At 39.7% G+C, this 13,860-nt stretch overlaps 1 protein-coding gene across 2 annotated transcripts in view; it reads left to right on the top strand.

The window, feature by feature from the left end:
* Positions 1-13,860, top strand: part of KCNAB1 (potassium voltage-gated channel subfamily A regulatory beta subunit 1) — a 420,463-nt gene that overhangs the window by 373,622 nt on the left and 32,981 nt on the right. The window lies entirely within an intron of this gene.

A 13,860-nucleotide genomic window follows, 5' to 3' on the forward strand; every position in this document is an offset into this window, starting at 1 on the left:
AATGTGGTGATTGCATTAGTTTTCTCTCTCTGGCTTTTTTCCTTTATTTTCACTTAGTGACACTGCCAGTAAAGTCTGATATTTTTTACCATCCTTTATCAGATCAAGACGTCCAGCAATGTAGCAGTTAGAGGGTTGAGACAAATCATTTAACAATGACTGGGATGCTTACAATGGTGGCTCCATAGATTGCCACCCCAAGCCACCCTAAGACAGGAAGTGTGTTTTTGGCTGGATCACCAGGTGATGTGATGAGTGTTTACTTTGCCTTCTGTGTCTTCAGAGATAAGTGAATTGATCAGCAAAGTTTTAGACATTGGATCAGACTGAATGACAGATGGTTGAAAAAAAAAGGTGGCCCAGAGGAGGTAAAAACAGGCAGTTGAGGTGTGGTTTTACCATCCCCCAGCTGCCTACCTAAGGTGGTTATATGCCCCAGGCACAATGCTTTGCCATCCCCATCTGCCAAACTCAGCCATTCAGGTCAATGGGGCCACACCGCAACTGCACTCAGTATGACATGCTACAGATACCAGCACTCTGTACGCTGTGCTGTATATGACATGCTACTAATGCCTACACTCTGAACGCCATGCTGTATGTGACATGCTCCTGAACCCTGCACTCTGTACGCCGTGCTGTATACAACATGCTACCGATCCCTGCACTCAGAGGCATGTCATATACAGTACGGCGTACAGATTCCTGCACTCTGTATGACATGCTACTGATCCCTGCCCTCAGTATGACATGCTACTGATACCTGCACTCTGTACGCCATGCTGTATATGACATGCTACTGATCCCTGCACTCAGTATGACATGCTACTGATACCAGCAATCTGCACGTCATGCTGTATATGACATGCTACTGATCGTTGCACTCAGTATGACATGCTACTGATACCAGTCCTCTGTATGCTGTGCTGTATATGACATGCTACTGATCCCTGCACTTTGTACGCCATGCTACTGATACCAGCACTCTGTACGCCATGCTGTATATGACATGCTACTGATACCGGCACTCTGTACGCCGTGCTGTATATGACATGCTACTGATCCCTACACTCTGTACACCGTGCTGTATATGATATGCTACTGATCCCTGCACTCTGTACGCCGTGCTGTATATGATATGCTACTGATCCCTGCACTCTGTACGCCGTGCTGTATATGATATGCTACTGATCCCTGCACTCTGTACGCCATGCTGTATATGACATGCTACTGATCCCTGCACTCTGTATGCCGTGCTGTATATGATATGCTACTGATCCCTGCACTCTGTACACCATGCTGTATATGACATGCTACTGATCCCTGCACTCTGTACGCCGTGCTGTATATGACATGCCACTGATCCCTGCACTCTGTACCCCGTGCTGTATATGACATGCTACTGATCCCTGCACTCTGTGCGCCATGCTGTATATGACATGCTACTGATCCCTGCACTCTGTACGTCATGCTGTATATGACATGCTACTGATCTCTGCACTCTGTACGTCATGCTGTATATGATATGCTACTGATCTCTGCACTCTGTATGCCGTGCTGTATATGACATGCTACTGATCCCTCTGTATGCCATGCTGTATATGACATGCTACTGATCCCTGCACTCCGTACACTAAGCTGTTAATGACATGCTACTGATCCCTGCACTCTGTACGCCATGCTGTTAATGACATGCTACTGATCCCTGCACTCTGTACGCCATATGGTATATGACATGCTACTGATCCCTGCACTCTGTACGCCATGCTGTTAATGACATGCCACTGATCCCTGCACTCTGTACGTCACACTGTATATGACATGCTACTGATCCCTGCACTCTGTACGTCATGCTATATATGACATGCTACTGATCCCTGCACTCTGTATGCCATGCTGTACACAACATGCTACTGATCCCCCTAATCTGTACACAGCACTGCATATGACATACGCCTGACCACAGTGCTCTGTATGCTGGGCTATATATGACATAATCCTCCTAGATTGTAAGCTCCAAGGAGCAGGGCCCTCAAATCCCTTTTGTATTGAACTGTATTGTTGCTGTATTGTCTCCCTTTATATTGCAAAGTGCTGAGCAAACTGTTGGCACTATATTTATAATGTATAATAATAATAATAATAATAATAATAATAATGTTCCCGACTGATGCATTCTGTATGCTGGTTTGAATATGACATGCTCCTGATCACAGCAAATTGTCACCAGGCTTTATATGACATTCTCCTGAGCACTGCACTCTGTACCCTGGGCTGTATATGACCACTGCACTATTAATACATTATATACACCTGACCACTGCACTCTTTATATTGTACAACAGTTGTTGGTTTCTTAGTAGTCACTATGTTAATGAAGTTCATCCTGAAGGTAGGCTGTGTGCAGAAAAGTTTAGGTAATGGAAGTTATTTCTCTTTTACACATGATTGTTCTGAGGTCTGAACATGTCTGTTAGACTATTGCTTTAGGCATAGTAATTCAAGCGTACTTTGTGTCATATGTTACCATGTTCAAAAAAGCTTGATTCCCCCACCAACACAGTGAGTGTTGATGGGAGAATCCTTCCCGCAGCACTATTGTGTTCATAATGATTAATGTTGTCGGCTACAGCTGGCAGCACTAATCATTTTAATAAAACCCGACAGGCTGGTTGTACACAAGACAATCGATAGAATGACATGTGTACAACCAGGATGCCCATACATGGATCGAAATTGCAAAACAGCAAAGCCAAAGTGGGATCTTTTGTGACTGACAATTCCAGAACATTCCTGGTGAAATAGAGAAGTCATCATTTACTGCAAGACAAAAGGCAATAAATAAAAAATACAATACAGCTATAGGATATAACTATATATAAATAGTGAAAATCTTTTAATAACCAATATTACCACTACAACATCTATTACCCTGATCATTGCTTGGTAAATGGAACATTACACCACTAACGCCGGTCATGTGATGATGCGTCAGTCAAGTACAAAGACCATATGACATTCCCTCATCTCTGTGTCATGTAGAATGATTTTGATCAGCATGTGTTGTAGAAGTGCTGAACTGTGTTTTGTCAGTACAGTTATGGATGGCTGGAGATCTCCACGAATAAGCGTTCACAGTAATGTGATAATATGAACTGACATGATAACAGGAATGGCCAGAACAATCAATTGGCTAGGGCTCAAACACAGGATTTATTACACTCTGCAGCTTCCCAGCTCACAGCTCCTAGCAATGCATGAGTGACAGGTGCATAAACCGGCTCCCACAAGGACATCTTAACTCTTCTCCTGAGCAAGCTGAACCTGTGACAGCTCCTTTGTTATTCTGTCTAATATCTGCAGGAAGTGTGCAGAGATCAGGAAATGAGAACAGTGGGGAATGATGCAATCTCTTATGGTAACATGAGTTTCATTTTAACAAGGGTCACTTGAGGATCCTTACATATGTCCATGGTTGCACTGTATGCTGGAACAGGATACATTTATGTATTTATGTAAAACCATTGTATGCAGATCTGAGCAGAACGGATGTATCTGTAATAGATCATTATTATTTGTGATGTTGTAATGCATTTTGTATAGATGTGTTATTTTTATTATTAATTATTTATAATTCTAAGTATGTGTATTTATATATATACACACACGTAAAAATGTGTTATACGGCATATACGCTTATTAATTATTTGTAATTCTAAGTCTATATATATATATATACATAAAAATGTTTTATATGGCATATACGCTTATTAATTATTTGTAATTCTAAGTCTATATATATGTATATACATAAAAATGTTTTATATGGCATATACGCTTATTAATTATTTGTAATTCTAAGTCTATATATATACATTAAAATGTGTTATACTGCATATACGCTTAGATTATATTTGTAATTCTAAGTCTATATATATATATATATATATATATATACATAAAATTGTTTTATACGGCATATACGCTTATTTGTAATTCTAAGTCTATATATATATATATATATATATATATATATATATATATATATATATGTATATACATAAAAATGTTTTATACAGCATATACGCTTATTGATTTTTGGTAATTCTAAGTCTATATATTATATACATAAAGATGTATTATACTGCATATACACTTATTAATTATTTGTAATTCTAAGTCTATATATATATATATATATATATACATAAAAATGTTTTATACAGCATATACGCTTATTAATTTTTTGTAATTCTAAGTCTATATATTATATACATAAAGATGTAATATACTGCATATACGCTTATTAATTATTTGTAATTCTAAATATATATAATGTATTATACTGCGTATACACTTATAATAATTACCAATTATTCTGAAGCTCAGAATTTATATTAAACACAAGGTCTGCCTGTCTTTAATATTGTGATATCGATCATTAGTCTAAATCTAACCATTTATTGGAATATATGGGTGTTTCTTTAGACAAAATTAGGTTTTCACTTCATTTCAAAATGTATTTCATTTTTGAACTAGCACATTATTTTAAAAAAAAATACCATATGCTTCATGTTCCTAATTTTTTAAAAGAGAATTGTAGTACTTATAGTGGTATTAAACCCAAAATCAAACAAATATATGTTTGATTTTATATATTCTTACCAATCAATAATTGTATTGGCAGCATTAGTTTTCTTTTTTGGGGGGCTTTTTTCTCTCTATTTTCATCTAGTGATCCAGACATTAACACACTAACAGTCTTAGGCTCCATTCAAACTTTGGTGTTTCAAATCAATTTGAAAACGTACTGTGAAAATGTGAAAACGCACCTTTGTGTGTTCAGATGCCATTCATTTCAATGGCACCTGAAAATGCGGGGCGTTTTTGATGCATTTTCGGAGAAATTTTGTGCACAACAAATGCGCAGCAGTTGCACAAACAAAATCATGGGACATGCAATGCCTAAAAATGCTTCCGGAACCTCTTTTGGCCGTCACATGTCTCGTGATTTTCTTTGTCACATGGAAAAACGTGCTACGATCGCGGCAAAAACACCCCACATTTTCAGGTACCATTGAAATGAATGACACATGAAAAGCGCATTTTCAAATCACGGGCAGAATTTCGGCGATTCCATCTGTGATTTTATTTGCCTAAGTGTGAATGGAGCCTTAGGGTTTCGCCACTCTGTATGAAGGAGCAACGGAGACACCATTGGACAGCAGGATGTCCAATTTGGGGAGATTATAGTGTTAGAGGCACTAGCAGATTTAGATGGACTTGACTAATAAAGTAAAGCCTTTAACTAGCTCGAGCTAACACTTTTTAAGCAGTTACAGCAGCAGATTTTTTTGTTATCCTTTTGGGATAAAGGGTTTACTTAAAAGAATAAAATCTGACCATTGTAAGTAACCCTGTCAGTGTTAAATGGTTTGTCTCAATCCTCTATCTGTCACTTTTGCTGAATAGCTTGGTATATTGAAGTATAACTGACTTACTGGCAGGATCAACAGGTGAAATTGAAAGAGAAAAAGCCTAAAAAAAATTAATGCAGCTACTACATGTAAGATTGGTAAGCTGCAATACAATAATTTTTTTGGGGGGGTTAATAATTTCATTGTTTTGGCACCCAGTGCTGTCAATCACAGCCAGTGTGGACGGGGCGGGGCCAAGCCATGCAATGTGTGTCTATAGACACACAGAGCATGGCTCGGGAGAGAGCCCACACGAGTGCCCCCATAGCAAGCTGCTTGCTATGGTGGGCACTTGGTGGCGAAGAGGAGCAAGGAGCGCCGGTGGGGAGTCCGAAAAGAGGAGGATCGGGGTTGTGCAAATCCATTGCACAGAGCAGGTAAGTATAACATGTTTATTATTATTTAAAAAAAAAAAGTTAATGGTTTACAATCACTTTAACATCTACATGAAAAAGAATTGAGACAAAGAAACATTAAGAAAATATTTAAAAAAACAGCAACATAAATATGAATGAATTGGGCCAACTATGGCTTATTATGAGAAAAGAGGAATTCTCCTCAACAGGTCACCCAGATGCTATGGGTATGCTAACTAGCCAGGGTTCCAGTTTGTGTTGCAGCTGTATGACTGCTCCTTCTATATATAGAAACCCTGCAAACAATGTTTTCAGGGTTTGCCTAAGAATACATTGTAACAATATTATTGTCACAATGTATTTTAAAATTGGTTCATTTTTGTATGAAGGTCCTAGCCTGGGTTCACATATATGCGGTGCAGTAAACTGCATGTGATTCGCACAGGAACCGCACCGCATTCCTGTGCAAATCACATGCGATTTGTGTGCTGTGCAATTGGAGCCATACATTTTGTTTGGCTCTAATCACTCCGCACCACACTCGCACCTTAAATGTGCAGGACCCTTTTTTTGGTCCGCACTAGAATCGGATCACATGGGTATTCACACCTATGCAATCCGATTCTGCACATCGCACTGCGTTTTGCGGACTGCTTTCGGGGTGTTGTTAACTTAACATACACACCCACAGCAGTTTGCATGAACGGGGTGCGATTCTGATGTGGTGCGGAATTCGCACTGAAAATGCATTTGTAGCAGTAGGCAGTATGGTCATGGGTAAACCCCACCCATAAACAAGCTACACCCAAAGCCAAGCCAAAAAAACAAAAAAAAAAACCAAATGCAAATTCCGCACCGCATCAGTGTGAACCAGGGCTTAAAGTTGAATTAAAGGCAAAACTGTTTTCAGTTTGGATAGCATAAGGGAGGATTATAACCCCTATCAATTTTTTGCCATCTGTGTTCCATTGGAGAGCTTTACCTGCCTTCCTGCCCTATAGCCAAAACAGGAAGGGAGAGATAATCCCCACAAATAACCCCCCCCCCCAGGTCACCAGAGTCCCCACTGGAAAAGTTCCCCTCTATTACTTTTCTGGGGACAACCCAGAACTTTCACTTTCAATGATAATGGTAAACAGGATAAATAGAGGGGACGTCGGTTACAAGGAACGACTTTCAAACACTAAACTTTTTCTCCCTGGAGAAGAGACGATTGAGATATGATAGCAATATACAAATACCTCAGTGGTGATTCTAGCATAGCAAATAAACTATTTAGTCACAGGTAGTATAAGAAGACACGGGGACACTCAATAAAATTGGAGGAGAAGCGGTTTAGCCTTAAACTGCGTAGGGGTTTTTTCACTGTCAGGGTGGTAAGGATGTGGAACTCACTTCCACAGTTGGTGGTGTCAGCGGGAAGTATTTATAGTTTAAAAAAGACCTCTTAGACGGGCATCTTAATGAACACAATATAGGGGGGATCTTGTTGAACTGGATGGACTGGTGTCTTTATTCAACCTTACTATGTAAGAATGGGTATGCAGGTGCAACAGATGTAGTGGTTTAGTACACCTACCAATCCGGACTCCAGTACCTCCGGATCATTTTTTATATGGATATGGTCCATTTTTTTTAATTCACATTCTGTGTAATATTGATTGAGGAGAAAAATGACAATTTTTGGTCTTTTTTTGTTTTGTTTTTGGCTTGGCTTTTGTTTTTTGTTTGTTTTTTGGCTTGGCTTTGGGTGTAGCTTGTTTATGGGTGGGGTTTACCCATGACCGCACTGCCTACTGCTACAGGGTGGCACAGGTGTGCAAAATCCCTGGGTCCCAGCTAGTGATTCCCCACCAGCACCTGATGATCTCAGAGAATTACTGAAGGGGCAGAGACCTTTGTATAAACAACACAGATCTCTCTCCTGTCAGCTCAATGGAAAACACACATACAGCACACAGTGAAACAGCACACAGTTAACCCTTTGATCGCCCCACATGTTAACCCCTTCCTGCACAGTGCCATTAGTACAGTGTCAGTGCTTTTTATTAGCACTGATCACTGTATTGATGTCACTGAGGATGTCAGTGACACCAAGTCAGTTTCCCCCCAGTGTCAGAATGCCTGCTGTAGTCCCGCTATAAGTCGCTGATCGCCGCCATTAGTAGTAAAAACAATTTTTTTTTTTAATTCCAGTATATATACTGCCATTTGTAAACGCTATAACTTTCATGTAAACCAATTAATTTCCACGTATTGGGATTTTCCTTTAGCAAAGACATGTAGCAGAATACATTTTGGCCTACATTGATGACAAAATTTGAATTTTAAAACTTTTTTACTGGACTTGTTTAATAGCAAAAATTACAAAATAGTTTTTTTTTCTCAAATTGTCAGTATTTTTTTGTTTATAGCGCAAAAAATAAAAAAGCGCACAGGCCACCAAAAGAAAGCTGTGCCTGAGAATGGAAATTACTTCAAAGTTATACCCTAAAAGGGTTTACTCTTGTACAGTGCACAGTGGTCTTATACCTGTCTGTCTTGCTTAGACAGATTTGCTTTACACCAGGAGTTACACCATTAGCTAGTGTAGTACTTTTTCTAAACTACAAAGAGCTCATTTTCTTTGGGGAAGATTATTATTTATTTTATATTATTTTTTTGCATACCATTTGTAAAAAGCTAAGTGGTAGAGATCTGTTCTGTGTCCTGTGGAAATAGAGAGTTATTTAAAGAAGGGGCATGGAAAATAAACACTGCCAGTTACTATGAATTAAACAATGTGTCCCTTGGATGAGTTCCAGGATCTGCTTGTTGTAAGTATGAATACAAACCATAAGTTAATGGGGATGGTAGCACCAGTCATACATTTCCCCCTTTGATGTCAGTAATTAGAAAATCATAAGAATGGTTACTGCACATTCAACGGTTTAACATAAAATGAATGCCTTTGTGTTACATCCATTTCTAGATAACCAGTGACAGGATAACTGACATCTGGGAGTCTAATACCCTGGGCAGTGCTAAGGGAAGATTTTGTAATCACATCCTATGCATACTGTGACGTATCATGGGGTTTTATACTGGCAGTAAGCTTTTTATGCAAAAGCAGAAAGTTCCACTTCTAATACTTCTGCTGTAAAAATGGTCTATACCTAAATTATAAAGTATAGCTATTTCCCCAATGTTGCTTATCCATCCTCTTAGCATTTTTCAACGTTCAAAGTGTTTAAGTGTACGTTTAGTCAAAACTGTTTTTTCAATTTTGAATGGAATAGGAAAGCATTCAAGCTATAGTCTGGGCTTTAACAGCCAAATATTCGCTAAAAACAATTTTAAATATAAGTCCCAGTTACTTACCTTAATCCATGACCATGCCTGGAGTCTTCTATCACTGCATCAACGCACTATGTCTGGAGTCTTCTATCACTGCATCAACGCACCATGTCTGGAGTCTTCTATCACTGCATCAACGCACCATGTCTGGAGTCTTCTATCACTGCATCAACGCACTATGTCTGGAGTCTTCTATCACTGCATCAACGCACTATGTCTGGAGTCTTCTATCACTGCATCAACGCACTATGTCTGGAGTCTTCTATCACTGCATCAACGCACTATGTCTGGAGTCTTCTATCACTGCATCAACGCACCATGTCTGGAGTCTTCTATCACTGCATCAACGCACCATGTCTGGAGTCTTCTATCACTGCATCAACGTACTATGTCAGGAGTCTTCTATCACTGCATCAACGCACCATGTCTGGAGTCTTCTATCATTACATCAGCCCACTATGTCTGGAGTCTTCTATCACTGCATCAACGCACTATGTCTGGAGTCTTCTATCACTGCATCAACGCACTATGTCTGGAGTCTTCTATCACTGCATCAACGCACTATGTCTGGAGTCTTCTATCACTGCATCAACGCACCATGTCTGGAGTCTTCTATCACTGCATCAATGCACCATGTCTGGAGTCTTCTATCACTGCATCAACGCACCATGTCTGGAGTCTTCTATCATTACATCAGCCCACTATTTCTGGAGTCTTCTATCACTGCATCAACGCACCATGTCTGGAGTCTTCTATCACTGCATCAATGCACTATGTCTGGAGTCTTCTATCACTGCATCAACGCACCATGTCTGGAGTCTTCTATCATTACATCAACCCACTATGTCTGGAGTCTACTATCACTGCATCAATGCACCATGTCTGGAGTCTTCTATCACTGCATCAATGCACTATGCCTGGTGTCTTCTATCACTGCATCAATGCACTATGCCTGGTGTCTTCTATCACTACATCAATGCACTATGTCTGGAGTCTTCTATCACTGCATCAATGCACCATGTCTGGAGTCTTCTATCACTGCATCAACGCACCATGTCTGGTGTCTTCTATCACTGCATCAATGCACTATGCCTGGTGTCTTCTATCACTGCATCCATGTACTATGCCTGGTGTCTTCTATCACTGCATCAATGCACTATGTCTGGAGTCTTCTATCACTGCATCAACGCACCATGCCCGGAGTCTAATATCACTGCATCAACGCACCATGTCTGGAGTCTTCTATCATTACATCAGCCCACTATGTCTGGAGTCTTCTATCACTGCATCAACGCACCATGTCTGGAGTCTTCTATCACTGCATCAACGCACTATGTCTGGAGTCTTCTATCACTGCATCAACGCACCATGTCTGGAGTCTTCTATCATTGCATCAACCCACTGTGTCTGGAGTCTTCTATCACTGCATCAACGCACCATGTCTGGAGTCTTCTATCACTGCATCAACGCACTATGTCTGGAGTCTTCTATCACTGCATCAACGCACCATGTCTGGAGTCTTCTATCACTGCATCAACGCACTGTGTCTGCAGTCTTCTATCACTGCATCAATGCACTATGCCTGGTGTCTTCTATCACTGCATCAATGCACCATGCCTGGTGTCTTCTATCACTGCATCAATGCACTATGTCTGGAGTCTTCTATCACTGCATCAATGCACCATGTCTGGAGTCTTCTATCACTGCATCAACGCACCATGTCTGGTGTCTTCTATCACTGCATCAATGCACTATGCCTGTGTCTTCTATCACTGCATCAATGCACTATGTCTGGAGTCTTCTATCACTGCATCAACGCACCATGCCCGGAGTCTAATATCACTGCATCAACGCACCATGTCTGGAGTCTTCTATCACTGCATCAACCCACTATGTCTGAAGTCTTCTATCACTGCATCAACGCACTATGTCTGGAGTCTTCTATCACTGCATCAACGCACCATGTCTGGAGTCTTCTATCACTGCATCAATGCACTATGCCTGTGTCTTCTATCACTGCATCAATGCACTATGTCTGGAGTCTTCTATCACTGCATCAACGCACCATGCCCGGAGTCTAATATCACTGCATCAACGCACCATGTCTGGAGTCTTCTATCACTGCATCAACCCACTATGTCTGAAGTCTTCTATCACTGCATCAACGCACTATGTCTGGAGTCTTCTATCACTGCATCAACGCACTATGTCTGGAGTCTTCTATCACTGCATCAACGCACCATGTCTGGAGTCTTCTATCACTGCATCAACGCACCATGTCTGGAGTCTTCTATCACTGCATCAACGTACTATGTCAGGAGTCTTCTATCACTGCATCAACGCACCATGTCTGGAGTCTTCTATCATTACATCAGCCCACTATGTCTGGAGTCTTCTATCACTGCATCAACGCACTATGTCTGGAGTCTTCTATCACTGCATCAGCGCATCATGTCTGGAGTCTTCCATCACTGCATCAATGCCTGGGTGACATGGACACTTCCTATTGGCTGTCCAGCTGTGGGCTTCTCTCAGGCTTCATAGCATGGTGACAGAACTAAAAAGTGACCAGCCATCATGAGCACCAACTGCAGTGGGGGACCCGTCAGTTGTTGCTAAATAAGTGAAGAGGACAGGAGGAACGGATGGTGGAAGGGAGGGGAGTTAAGTTAGTGATGAAAACTCACCAGATTATTTTTTGCTATGTCCTGTCAGGGAAATTTCTGTTTAATTCCTGTCCCAGAGATGCGGTAGAAAGAAATAGGAAACCTCTACAAAATTTAGGTGAACTCTTCTCTTATAAATTTGACACCTGAACAGATTTACCCTGACCTCTTTTTCCGAGGACAACGTTAACATTTTGGATTTTCCTTCATTTTCTGTCCCAGGGACAGTTGTCAAATAGAGAGGGCAACTCTCCTTAGCAAGTACACATACAACAGTAAAAACCAAACAGGGGCTCTAACCCTTCACATGCTATTCAATATAAAAAACAAAAATAAACAAGTTGTGGCTGTACATTAACCACTTAAGGACCAGGCCTATTCTGACACATCTCTCCTACATGTAAAACTATTTTTTTCTAGAAAATAACTTAGAACGCCAAAACATTTTTTTTTTCTTTTTGCAGAGGCTTCAGAGAATAAAATGGAGGTTGTTGCAATTTCTTATGTCGTGCGGTATTTGAGCAGCAATTATTTAAATGCAATTTCTTTAGAAAAAAGACACTTTAACCCCTTCACACCTAAGGGTAAAACAATTCTTAACGCCTAAGCACAATCTTGCAACTTTTGCATGTGTTAGTAAAACCGTACATGGTAATGGATATCTCCTGATTTTTTTTTTTTATTATCAAAGAAAAACTGGCCCAAAAAATAGTAAAAAAAATATATATTTTTTAATTTAGCTGTGTGTTTCTTGTTACTTACCATAACCTACCACCAAAGAACAACCAAAAATAAATTTTCCAGCTCTTGACGATTGCAGTGGTACTATATATGTGTATGTTATTTGTTGTTTGTACCCACAATACAGCCCAGAAACAATAGTGTACATTTTGTTTTTTTGTTCTAAAACACACTGACACTAACACTGATACCAAATTAAAAAAAGAGACAGATGGACTGGAAATCCAGATAGACTGGAAGATACCCCAGTCCATTGTTAAAGCATCTTGTTATATATGGGGTGCTCTGTATTCCCCAGTATCTAACCGGAAGAAGCGTGACATCATCCTCACCTTGGAGCTGCTGGCTGAAGACAGGACAAGGTAAATATAACATTTAACTTAGTTACAGGTACCTTTTGAACATAGGGTTTGATTTACTATAGAAAAATATTTTTCTAAAAAATATTTTACTATAGAAATATTTTTCTATAGTAAATCAAACCCTATGTTCAAAAGGTACCTGTAACTAAGTTAAATGTTATATTTTTCTTACCCTGTCTTTCGCCAGCAGCTTCAAGGTGAGAGCTTAGTGAAATTTCACCTGCAAATCTGTTTTTGCTTGAATCTGTTTTTTGTACTTTTGTATAATTTCAATAAATGCAGCTGTTAAAAAAAAAAAACAGTGAAAGGGGAGAGAGCTGTGTGTAAACAACACAAGTCTCTCTCCTGCCAGCAGTAATATGCTGCTGTGTATTTCTCTGCAGAGAAATACACAGCAGCATGTTGTTTCCCTAGTAAAACACACACAACACATACAGTAAAACAGCACACAGTTAATTCTTTGATTGCCCCAGATGTTAACCCCTTCCTGCCCAGTGTCCTTAGTACAGTGTCAGTGCTTTTTATTAGCAGTGATCACTGTATTAGTGTCACTGAGGATGTCAGTAGCAGTTAGTCAGTCCCCCCCGCAGTGTCAGAATGCCTGCCGCAGTCCGCTATAAGTCGCTGATTGCCACCATTACTAGTATAAAAAAAATTATATATATATACCGCTATTTGTAAACTCTGTAACTTTCATGTAAACCAATTAATTTACATGTGTTGGGATTTTTTTTTTTTTAGCAAAGACATGTATCAGAATACATTTTGGCCTAAATTTATGACAAAATTCGATTTTTTAAAAAAATTTTACTGGATACATTTTATAGCAAAAAGTAATAAAATTTTCTTTTTTCAAAATTGTCATTTTTTTTTGTTTATCGTGCAAAAAAATAAAAATGCAGAGATGATCAAATACCACCGA

This window comes from Staurois parvus, unplaced genomic scaffold, assembly GCF_062004578.1.
Source record: "Staurois parvus isolate SC_StPar_1 unplaced genomic scaffold, SC_StPar_1.0 ptg000155l, whole genome shotgun sequence".
Classification (NCBI taxonomy): Eukaryota; Metazoa; Chordata; class Amphibia; order Anura; family Ranidae; genus Staurois; species Staurois parvus.